Source organism: Embiotoca jacksoni, unplaced genomic scaffold (assembly GCF_022577435.1).
Source record: "Embiotoca jacksoni isolate LCO1_2020_lvr unplaced genomic scaffold, fEmbJac1.0.p SCAF_16, whole genome shotgun sequence".
Lineage (NCBI taxonomy): Eukaryota > Metazoa > Chordata > Actinopteri > Embiotocidae > Embiotoca > Embiotoca jacksoni.
Window position 1 is genome coordinate 13,343,509 of NW_027185296.1, and position 12,211 is coordinate 13,355,719.

At 39.6% G+C, this 12,211-nt stretch overlaps 1 protein-coding gene across 5 annotated transcripts in view; it reads left to right on the forward strand.

Moving 5' to 3' along the window:
- Window positions 1-213: 213 nt before the first annotated feature.
- ptprfa (protein tyrosine phosphatase receptor type Fa) overlaps window positions 214-12,211 on the forward strand; it is a 217,008-nt gene continuing 205,010 nt past the window's right edge. For 3 of the 5 annotated variants that reach the window (XM_069151005.1, XM_069151006.1, XM_069151007.1), the window contains exon 1: window positions 215-746. The gene's annotated coding sequence lies outside the window, so the exon portion shown is untranslated. Of the gene's footprint in view, window positions 747-12,211 lie in introns of all 5 variants that reach the window. The other 2 variants (XM_069151002.1, XM_069151004.1) reach the window with 1 other exon arrangement.

Here is a 12,211-nt window from a genome sequence, read left to right on the forward strand (position 1 = left end):
CTCTAGCAGATTAAACAGGTTGTTTTGGCTTTTCTACAGTCAGCTGTGAGAAATCCTTTTCTCTATAGGTGTCACCTGTGCACTGGTACTGTGAAGCTTAATGCCTGGATCTCCTGTGGAGCAGTTCTCTTGCTCCACGGCCTCAGCGGGGAGGCAGGCTGGGGGAACAGGTGGAGTTCTGCTCGGTGTGGGGACTCGAACCTCCATCACTGATACTCCGATTAGATATCAGGTGGATTATTGTCTCTTCGTGAGGACACACATCATTTTTGGCGGGTTATTGAATCAAAATTTGCATCCAAAGTGAGACGTCTTTGACAGCCTGTGTTGGGATGTTGTTTCCGGAAAAAGTCGGACGTAGCCGAGTTCTCCCGAGGAAGTACATGGACAAAGTGAGAGATGCTGCTCTGTCAAACAGCAGCTGCCGCGGACGGTCAGGGAGCAGATCGCTGTCTTACCGGGAAGACTAACCGACACGGAGACCGACCAGCTTCACTGCCCGGCTGCTGACTTCACGAATTTATGTGAACCTCGTCGCGGTGCTTTTACGGACCTTTTTTTTTTTTTTTTTTTTTAATTTTTTTTTTAAAATTTAATATCTCTTGATTTCAGCTCGTAGGAATAGACCAGGCGGGACTGAAGGAATTCAGGGACTCTTTTCAAACTGTCTCTATAATCTTGGGACCCTGCTGCTCTTCTTTTCTTCAGCATCTTTCCCGAAATGCAAACGTCCAGGAAACCTCACGGTGAGTTGAAACATGTTCTTTGTACCTGCTTCACGGTCTGAAGCGCAGCGCTGAGACATGTTGGAGGATCTGTCCTGCAGGATCACAGCTACACGTGAGTCTCCGTTACAGATCCACGCAGGTCCGTCACTCCTGCACCTGGACTGCAGTCCACAGAACACAACACCCACAGCTGATCCGCATTTATACAATGCACACAGAAATCCTTTACTCAAAATGAGCTGCCTCACACAGCGAGATTTGGATTCCAGATGTACCCACAGTTTGAAATAATATATAGAAGATCATATTAGCATATAAAATAATTTTCTACATGTTCGAATCTGTATCATTTAATCTTTTTCTTCCAAATTTTTTGCCAGTGAAGGTGTTTTTTGCAGATTAATCTGCTGAAGCTGTTGTTGCAGTACAGTCCGCATGTTTACTGTAATATGTGCTTTTTCATGAATTACAAGTTCATTGAAAGAGTTTGTTATAATGAGACAGAAATGGGTCATACTTTCTTTTCTCATTCTGTCCAGTGAGGACCAAGATTCATGGTTTTTGAAATGCAGTTTTGTCATAAGCAGCCCATCCTAGAAGAAATCACGTCTCACTTGTGCAGGGAATTGAAATTTCTGTCCAAGTCAAAGCACTAATTTGTGGATCCAAGCTGTGCTTGTTTATCTGAGATTAAGAGAGAACTTAATAGTGTAATTACTGTCATTGATAGCGGGAGTCTCAGCTGTCTGTTCTTTGAAGAAAACACATTTTCAATCATTGCATCTCACTGGTTTGATAATTCAGGAAAGATAAATGCACGTGTGAATATAGACTAGCGGTGTGCAGATGCATGCCGTGTCAGTGGTACATTCTTTGTTTATAATAAACCGTCATATAGCTGGAATGTATTGCTGGTGTTTATATATCTGAGGTTAGTGGTCATGAAGAATATGTTTACAGGCTCACTGCTGCAGTGTTTCAGTATTCTCCTCCTGACTTAGAGTCTGTCTCAGCTCTGTTGACTGTGTTGCTGCCCATGTGTGTGTGCATGCTTATTACTCTTATGCATGACCTCATACTGAACCTTTATTTGTGCTGCAACAACTTAAAAGTTTTAACAGTAAACAAGGCAGAGGAGGATTAAGAGTGCAGGACTTAGTGTGATGATTTGCTGTCACTTCACCTGTTTTTGTCAGAGTCCTAATTAGTCCAGGCGTAGAATACAGAACACGTAAGACAGGCAGAGCGAAGGAGTGATGGAGCAGATGGAGAGAAGAGGAGTGAGGGCAGGGATGCCAGAGAGGAGGCGCAGTGACAGAGACGAGATGCAGACAGAGAAGAGGTGGAGGCAGAGAAGAGGTGGAGGCAGAGAAGAGGTGGAGGCAGTGTGCTCTTTTCAGGGTGCCGTCCATAAATGCATCGGCTGAATGCTCGCACTGTGAACGTACGATGCGTTGCTCTTCTCATCCTAATGAAGGCGGCATCACTGCATGAAAGCTGAATGCATCAGTGATACACACACACACACACACACACACACACACACACACACACACACACACACACACACACACACACACACACACACTGCTGCACCTGCTCCGTGGCAGTAAACAGCAAGTTTTTCTTCACCAACATTGACACATTGCAGGGACATTCACCATCATTACCTGTTATTGGTTAAAAAGCAGAAATGTTTTCTTCCTTCCCTTTTGCTGGCCGACCGTTTCGGCTTAATTAGTTCAGGTTTTTAATGTAAAAATCTCTCAGATTTCTGTCTCCATCTCAATACAGGAAGTGAATAAGACTTTTTTTGTGGTGTGATGTCTAAAAACAATCTAATTAATATTAAAAAAAATATATATATTTTCCAGAAACTGTCCAAGGTCCGATACTGTCAACTGTCGCGCGTCTTTTTGACTTAAAATATGTTTAGATTTAAACAGCAATGCTGGAATTTAACTGATATTCTCCATCATTTCTGATTCTTGGTCCCATGCATGTTCTTAATATTATCTAAAAACTCTGGCTCTCCCGTTGCACCACATCCCAAAGCTTCTATTAGATGGAGATGTGGTGACCGTGGAGACCGTTGGAGTCCAGTGAACTCATCGTCATGTTCCAGAAACCAGTTTGAGATGATTTGATCTTTGTGACGTGGTGCGTTGTCCTGCTGGAAGCAGCCATCAGGAGACGGTCCACTGAGGACATAAAGGGACGGACACGGTCAGCAGCAATACTCAGGTAGGCTGTGGTGTTTACATGATGCTCAGCTGGTACGAAGGACCCAAAGTGGGACAAGAAAATATAGTCTGCTTCAAGCTTCCAGGTGGTGTTCAGATCTTCTGCATACCTCAGTTGGAACGAGTGCTTATTGCAGTTACTGTTTCCTTTCTATCATCTCCAACCAGTCTGGCTATTCTCCTCTGACCTCTGACCTCTGGCATCAACAAGGCATCAGAGAACTGCAGCTCACTGGATATTTTCTCTTTGTCGGACCGTTCTCTGTAAAGCTAGAGATGGTTGTGGGTGAAAATCCCAGTAGATCATCAGTTAGTGAATACTCAGACCAGCCCGTCTGGCTCCAACAACCTGCCACCTTCACCTTCATCTTCACTGAAATCACCTTTCTTCCTCGTTCTGATGCTCTGTTTGACCTTCAGCAGCTCGTCTTCATCGTGTCTTCATGCCTCAATGCATTGAGCTGCTGTCATGTGATTGGCTGATCAGATATTTAGTTAACGAGCAGTTCAACAGGTGTACCTAATAAAGTGGCTGGTGAGTGTATCTTCTAATATAATCTGGTTAAATTGTTATCTTTCCTGTGCAGTTTTGTTTTATTTACAAAACCTTAAAGACATACAGAAATATAATTTGTATTCCCGTGTTTCTGTGTTCAATATCAATACAACTTCTTTAATGTGTATTATTAAATTAGTTAAAAGTGGGACAAAATTAACATGGCAATCATTTGTCATTTAAGTTTCATGATTGTGACAGCTCTAGTCCAAATATGAACATAGTGATATAATAAATAGGCCTAAAGAAAAATGGTATTATAAGCTGGTACAATACAGTGCTGGGTAGGGAGAATAATTCATACTTGGAATGAATTTGTAATATACTTTTATACTGTTCTGTGATAATGCCATTGCTGTAATTTAGCACTCAGCATAATCAATGCAAACTCATAGACTGGAGTCACATTCAAGCTGTTTTTACTGTGATGTGTCAAACTGTGCTTTGAGAGGCGATTACTGTTAACTGCATACGCACTAACAGTTATAACTTTAGAACACAACAACAACAACTAACAAACTCTAACATGGCAAAACACATTATTACACAAAATTACACTGCCACAGAAAACAGAGACAAAGAGTGAAGATAGAGAGACCAGAAATGCTGCAGCTGAATATAAACGGTCATTTATACAGTGTATAGTCAAAGGGTCGACCATTGTTTGAAGAGGCATTTTCTTGAGACAGGAAAAGCAAGCCATAGAGTGACATTATGAAAATCTAAGGACATGATCACTATACAGACATTCAAGAAAGATGTGTTCAGAGCAAAGAATAAAACACCCGATTCAAGCTTCATATTGCGTAGTTAGGAAATAGTAACTGTGGTCCATTTTCCCAGCATATGAGGTACATAGGTAAGTCACAGAGAGAAAGGCTGGACAGAAACATCTAACGATGTATTGTAATGTCTTTGTCTTCATTCAAGAGTCCAATGTGTACATGAGTACATGAAGATGTTATTGTGTTCTTTGTATTTTGACAAAAGAATAAGTCCTTCTGTAAGTACAGGCGGACTCCACCAGACTAACCCTCACAGCTTCTGTTTTCCACTGGTTCCAGTCTGTAGCGCTGCTTGTGTTCACTCAGCCTCTGTAAGGGCGGACCAATCAGCGACCAGTGTCAGTGGTTACGTGCGTTTGTCCCGCCCCTCCTTCGCTGGGTTTGAATGGCTGAGTAAAAAGTGAGTGACAAGCGCAGCTTTTTACCCAAAGTTGAACATTTTTCAATTCTCAGTGACTGGAAACAAAACACAGAACATTCAACGCTCAGCGCAGAATAAACGTTCAGCGACTCATCACCATCATCATTTTCAACCCAAAATCCTGACATTTCCAGCTTTGCAGTAGATATGAGGTTCCTCTCCTCAAGTAGGTTTAGGCACAAAAACAATGTCCCTATTGGACACCAGAGGCACACCTCCCATGCAGCTCAGACTGATATAATATCTTTGTGATTGTAGACACATGCACTTTGACACCAACAATTGCACAGGTTACCAGCAGACCATGTTATGAAATTTTGCATCAGTTGGTATGTTCTTGGGCTAAATCTGCTCCTCTCCCGGTAAATTAAAAACAAGTTTTTAGATCGATAAATCTTATAGAAAGATTGTTTTCAAATAATTAGGTCTTCTTTTTAAATCCCTTGGAGGACCGGCAGGTTTTAGAGATCTCTTAAGATCTTGGCGGATGACACCACACTTCAGCAGCAAAGATAACACCAGATCCTCAATGTCAGAGGGAGTGAATAAAGGTTCAGTCTGTCACTAATGAAGGAGAGTGTAACTAATGGTACTGATCTGAATCTTCGGATTTTAATTGAATTGAATTAGCATTTTTGGAATGAGCGCCAGTGGCAGGAAATAAAGCACATTGGTTTAGCTAAGTTTAGACACAAAAAACAACTTGGTTTGGTTGAGGAAAAGATCAGGGTTTAGGATTCAAAAAGATGACCTTCATTGTCATGATTACAAAAATAAAAAGTAGGTTGAAGTTACAATCTCAAATATCTCACTTTCATTCTCTTTCAAAGCTCTATGAAAAAAATACAGTCTAACAGTAACAGAAGAATCCAAAAAGAAAGCAAATCCACTGCAGCTCATTATTTTAAAAGTAATTTCTTGCATCAGTGTTAAATGCCAAATACATATGATGAGCAATAATCATACATGGATATGTCACAGAAAACAAAAGCTGCAGGTTGGAAGTCCTGGCAGCCTATTTACAGAGAACCAGATGTGTTCTTGTGATTGTGATTGATATGATTATATAACTGCAGGTATTTGACTGAATCTGCTGTTTTTGTCTTTGATCACAGCTCCATCTAAGACTTTATCTTCTGGTATCACAACTGTTTGTGGGCTCGCTCGCTTCCAATTTGCTCAAACTCAGCTGATTTCTCCACATTGATAGATTGTGTGTAATTTCAGGGATGAACAAGCATGAAAACATATGGGTGGAAGGGGATGCTCGGCATTCTGTATATACAATTATAATCTGTGCAGTTAGGTGAGAGGAAACAGTCCCGATGCTCAGATAGATATCTTCAGGGCCCGTAAATTACTATAATCCAGACTTTTAGAAGGTTTCTGTTGTTACTTATCTTAAATCCAGTTACAGTCCGACTCCTGACAGTAATGAAAATCTACATATCAATCAATATATCAGTGATATTGTTTTTTTAATCCTTTTTTTTTTTTTGCCAACGCAAGTAAGTAAACAAATGATGTGATAATACACAATACAAATGTAACTAAACATCATGAAATGTATATTATTTTCAATAAGGACTCTTGTAAAAACAAGAACTGAAACAATTAGTTCAATAATTGGTTAGTCAAGAAAAAATACCAACCTTTTTCTATTTCCATTTGAAACATGATGGTCTGCTGATTTGTCTTTCTAGTAAATTAGACATGATTGGGATTAGGATATGTTTTGGTATTTTATGACCACTTTGTACACTAAATAAATCAATTAATGGAAGTAAAAATTTTAGCACTGAGAAAAATGTGTGCGAGATGAGAAGTTGGCCAAAAGCCAGAAATACACATCTGTACATTTTACATGTTGAAACTAAAATAACACGTTATCCTGTTTTCATCAGTCAACTTTAGAGGTGTTGGTACTGATGCTATTTTATTTCAGATGGAACAAGGCAAGCTTTTTGTTCTCGAATCTTTATGCTGAGCTAGACTAACCCCGTCCCGCCTCCAGCTCCATAATTAGCACACAAACATGAGACTGATATTAATCATTCTCATTTTGCTCACTGCACTCTCCCAAGGCTCAACATGCAATAATACTTCACTTTTTAACTGAGGCTTCAGTAGTAATCTCTCCTAAACTAAAATATACAAACACTTTTCTGAGGGGTCTGAAAACGTGTCAGCTTTTCTGGGAATGCCATTAAATTTCTCCTGAACTGTTCACTGCTGACAGTTAAATGAATAAATAAATGAATCTGAGTTGAGAAACGGGCCATACAGATGCAGAATCCTATCGAGTTTTATGTTTATAACAATTGGGTTGAAAAAAAAAAAGAAGCATATCTGGACATTGTTGTCTCCACGGGCATCAAATAGTAATGATATGATATCATAGATTAAAGTAGGAAAACATGAGCTTGCAGAATGTGCAGCGTTAAATCAATTCATGAATGACATTTTTAGTCTTGGGATTATTACTTGGGCCTGAACCCAAACAGTTGCTGTCGTATATCTCAGTGGAAATGTTGTCTTTTTGTTGGTTTCTCTAGTGAACATGAAGGAGGACCGCTCTGGTTTTTATTTGGCTGGTGCCACAGATGTTCACAACGACATCAGGTTACAGCAGGTTGTGTTTCCAGCTGCAGTACCTTCAAAAAAACAACTCATTTTTTAATCAAGAAAGTTAAAGTTACAATCTCAAATATCTGTTTCGTTCTCTTTGGAATCACTACGGAAAAATAGTTTTGACAGTAACAGAAGCAGCCAAAGTAAAGCAAATTCACTGTATCTCATTATTTTAAAAGTATAAGAGTATGAACAAGGCAAAAGCAGTGTACTCCTCATTAATATATTTCTAAATAAATAGGATTCAACAAGTTAATCATATGTGTGCTGGTTAAATCGTCAGACCAAATAAATACACTGCACATTCATATCTCAAGTCAGTGTCGATGACTCATTCTAATTAAATCCAGTGAATTTGTTCTCTGGTAGTTAGAACTGAAAATACTAATTATTGAGTGAACCGGCTGTCTCTCTGCAGAGCGGAGAACAACAGGCTCCGGACACATGATTGGATGGGAGTTCATCTTTTCTCTGGCGTACAGAGGTATTGTTCCTGGACTGATGGACAGATCTACAGAACAGTCCAGTTTGCCTCCTTTCATTCCCACAATAGAAGCCGACCACACTAGCCGGGCTTTTCATTCAGACCCTCTGTTATTTGCTGTTCAGTCAAACTGTGGTGGCAGTGTCGTTGTTTCATCGGATCCAGGCAAGATCCTATCAGCACTGACAGGCCTGTGATTTCCCCACTTGGACAATAGGATATTTTGCTGGTATCAAAAATGACCTCTGTGAATTTGGCCAGGGCACATTTTAATGGAGTGCTGCTTCCAGAATGTAATGTGGTTGAAACAGGATGCAGGACACGACCTGCTGAGTGGCGGTTCAGTAGTCGAGAACATAAAAGGTCACATTCACACACAAAGTCACTGTTAATGGAATTACAAGCAACCAGCTGCCTCCGTAGACTTGGAGCTTGTGGGTGCTATCTGTATCTGTTGCTTTCACAGAGTTCCCTGTGTTTGGATTTACTGTTGAAAGTAAAATAAATGCTGCTTGTAGTGTCTATCATAAAACACGAGGAGGTGTTTGTCTTTTGCGTGATAGGTCATATGGCAAAAATTACATTTATTAAAAATCGGAGGTCATTCTTGCATTTGGTAGAAGACTGGTGGGATGAAGCTGGCTTGAAGTCGAAACATAAATCTGCTTTGTTAAAGGCAAATTTAATGAACTTCTGTAAAATTACCATTTCCAGTGTTTCAAGTATATGAGGATCTTTAACTTTGGAACCAAACAAACACTTTGGCCTTTATTTTCATGAATCTCGGCACAATGCAAACGGTAGTTCTGTGCACTAGGAGCACATGTCTATTTTGGTAATTTAGTGAACACAAACACAAGCGCATCTGTGGCGCTGCATGGCACAGCGGTAAAGAAGGAGGAATAGCTCATTACAAAGAATGTCACAGCCAACTTCAATCATGGCCAATTAAATCAGATCCTCTCATCCCCTTTAAAACCACTGTAGCGCAACATATTGTCTCTGTTGTAATGTCTGAAGAAAGAGCAGACCGGCCGAAGCCAAACTTTACAGCTGACACACATTTCTGGGATGTTCAGGCTCATAATTACCAAATATCTGGTATTAAAAAAAATACTTCCTAATTGTTACCCCCGTTATGTGTAATTGGATTGCGATTAATTCGTCGTGACCTTGAGTTCTTTGCTGCTGCGTCATGACGTACCAACTGCCAGATTCACATCATTATGATCTTTACATCATTAACTGAACCAGAAGGTTGCATTAAAAAAAAAAAAAATCCTGTTTTTAATTATTTATGTGAGTGGGATAAATACCTAGAACATCCACCAAACTTGTCTGTGGGATTTTGGTTTGATCCGTCGGAAGCACGTCGCAATCTTTCCTCAAAATTGACACCAAAGCTGCATGAGCACATCTTAACCACCACTCCGTCCATCCCAGCTCAGCTGACATCATGTTGAGCCACAAAAATAGCAACCTGGCGCAACTGTAGAAAAAAGCCACCAAATTGCAAGTGCGTCTGCATCTGTGCTTTGACCAGCTTTGTATGAAACATTTGCTTCAGGAAATTGCAGTGGGAATTTTTCATTCATTTATGACAAAGATTAATGGACAAAATGACAATATGTGTTATTTGTAGTCCTCCCAAGGTTATGTTGCGAGGCAACTTCTCCTCTTATTACAAATAGGAATGAAATTGTGAATGCGGCGTTCTCATTCCACCTCCGACCTCCTCCCATCACTGACTTTGTCACATGACCTTCCTCTTCTCTCCTGTCCAATAACTTTGGCCTCCAGAGGTTTCACTAAATGTAAGATGAGTGATATTGAGCTGCTTCCTCAAACAACCATACGGCCATGTTTAAGGTACCAGATATATTTTGGCGTTGAGTAAATCTAAAAAGTGCCGATTATCTAAATCACTGAAAATAAATGCGGTGTACCGTTTAGAGCAGACTTACGAATGAGTGATTGCTGAAAGAATCAACACCACAGTGTCTCGTCTGTGAAGCCATGGTCTTCCTCATTGTATCTTTCAGAAAATGGCATGACATGATACTGGAACCCAGTATTTCCACAACAACGGATATTTTTATAAGCTACTATTAAAAAAACGATGTGTGTGTCATGAATATGTTTGTCGCCAAAATAGCCCACCGTGCCGTGGAATTATTTTAGGGCAGCATCACCCGCTTCTTTAGTCCAGTTAATCGGTCCACTTGGCTTGAACAGCAATTATTTGAGTATTTTGCTCTGAAGCTGCATGTTTCACAAAAACATTACATTTTGCTCAAGTTTTGTTGTAATGTTTCATAAATGTAATAATTACAACTGTGTTGTTGTCGTTTGTGTTCCACATTTTGCTGGAGCCGTCCCACGTTGTGCCAAATCAGGGCTGGAGTCCAACCTCCTCACAGACCTGCTGCCAGAGCTGTGTGCTCGCACTGCAGGAAAACAAATGCTTCTGACAAGCAAACATGGATACCAGCTGCTATTAGAGAGTAACAGCTCTGCTCTGGTGAAAACACGAGAGAAACATTCATTTACAGAAACTTAGCAAGGCAGGAATTATTTAAATTTGTCCTATTTTTGGTAAAATGCTGTTGAGCCTTGATCTGTAAGATGTTTGTACTATTCTATTTGCTGTCACATTCTGAGGCCTCTTTTGATTTGTGAAATCATAGTAAATGTTTGACCTCAAATCAAATGATTCAGGTTTTCCATCGCTGACCTTTTTTCCCCAATATTCAGAATCAACTCAAGCATTTTCATGTGAAAAAAAAGTACCTGTTTTGGGCCATTAGACGGGTAAAATAAATGAATAAATGTGATGTCATGTCAGATTTTCCAGACTGTACTCAGGCTCCATCTTCCCACAGGACGATACCAGTACTGTCTGTTGCAGAGTGTTCCTATTTGTTCCAACTTAGGTTTTTATTTGTGTCATTTCAAGTCAGATGGGGGAAGAAACAAGAGCAGTCAGACCATCAGTCATCGTGTAAACAAGCCAGTCGTCCCAGTCAAAGTGTGTTTGCAACTACCACATGTATGCTAAATCAAACCTCCACAGCGACTCGGACTGCAGCTTCCACAAGGCACCAGAGCTTTATCATCACGATTATTACAGAATTTTCGAAAAACCAAAGGGAGGCTTTAAATTCTGTTACTGAACACGATAAGCAACATTCTGAAATATTTTATTCATCTAATTAATTCTTAAGCTTTAGATTTAAACATGAATTCAGATGTAATTGAAACAACTGGTCATTGTCTCACCTTGTCTCACTTCTTTGTTAAAAACAAAATGGATTGAATGATAAAAAATGAACATTGTTCACTGTATTTGACTACAACATGTCTTCAGTAGGGCTTTGTTAAGGGACTCTCCTAATGAGCTCCAACTGCCTCAGCCAATATGTAATGCAGTGTACTGCAACTTCCATCATCATGAACTCTAATGACTTTAATGCACGAGCAATAATCTTATTTGCTGCATTAGATGCTTCATTTGGCCTCGTGACCAATATTTCTAGAGAAGTATTACCGGATCAGTCATCGGGACACAATCCATCCTCAATGACTGCTACTGTAATAAGGATTGATATTCATGACTGTACAGTACAGAGACAGTGGCAGCAAGATGAAAGCCGTGAAGACGAGTGTATGGAGAGCTTTTATGAAGCTTTTATGGAGCCTCCCCCTCAAAGGACACAGAGAGCTGTTGGAGTGGTCAGTTATAAAGAGATCTGTCAGGTCCTCATATGACCGCTATTCGGGACTTTCTTTTATGGGCATACTATATCATCAAATTGTTTTTATTCCATAGTTATATTCATATTGGATGATTGTTCAATAAAAATTCAGCTGGAAATTGCTTGAATAAGTTCAGACTTAAAACATTACTACTGAGTAAGCCATTTTAAGATGATATATTTCTTTGATGTTGGTGAAAGTGTGTTTCATTTCATGCAGTTTAAAAAGGTCACACTTTCCAACATAGTGGAAATCTCATTGCAAGAAGGCTGTCTGAGGACTTGTCTTGTTTTCACCACTGAACAAAATAGAGCAGCTTTAGAAATGTTTGTTTGGAAGTGACATCTAACCGGGAGTCTCTGCTCCACGGACACAAAGATATTCTTATTTATTTTAGATTATTTTCTATTACAATTACATTATATTATGTAATATCATTTAATTAAGTATAACCTATGCTTTTAATGTTTGTGTTTCCATTTGAATGACTAACAATTTTTATGACATTAAACAAAACACAAGAATAAGTTATAAATCATACTTTTATTGTCATATTTTAGTAAGAAGGTTCTTTCTTTCACTTTAGGGATTTTGTCTGCTGTTAATT